We start from the raw sequence: 298 nt of genomic DNA on the forward strand, positions 1-298 counted from the left end.
AGGATAATTAATGAGCCATATATTAGGTTTAATGGAATATATCAGATTTCGCTTTAGGTTGGTTCTATAAGCCTCTGCTGTGGAGAATAAAATGCTGTGTGCCCCGTATGAATTATAAATGAAATCCATTGCGCCCCCACTGTGATTTCCTGCAGGCTTGGTGCTGAGGTCATTGTGTCTTGCCTGGACAACTGTGACAGATTAATGTCTAAATGAAACAGAATTTTATTTCCGTGCATATCTTGTAGATCTCTGCAGTATACGGTGCACACATGCTCTACATCGATACGTGTAAGGT

This window comes from Barbus barbus (genome assembly GCF_936440315.1).
Source record: "Barbus barbus genome assembly, chromosome: 34".
Lineage (NCBI taxonomy): Eukaryota > Metazoa > Chordata > Actinopteri > Cypriniformes > Cyprinidae > Barbus > Barbus barbus.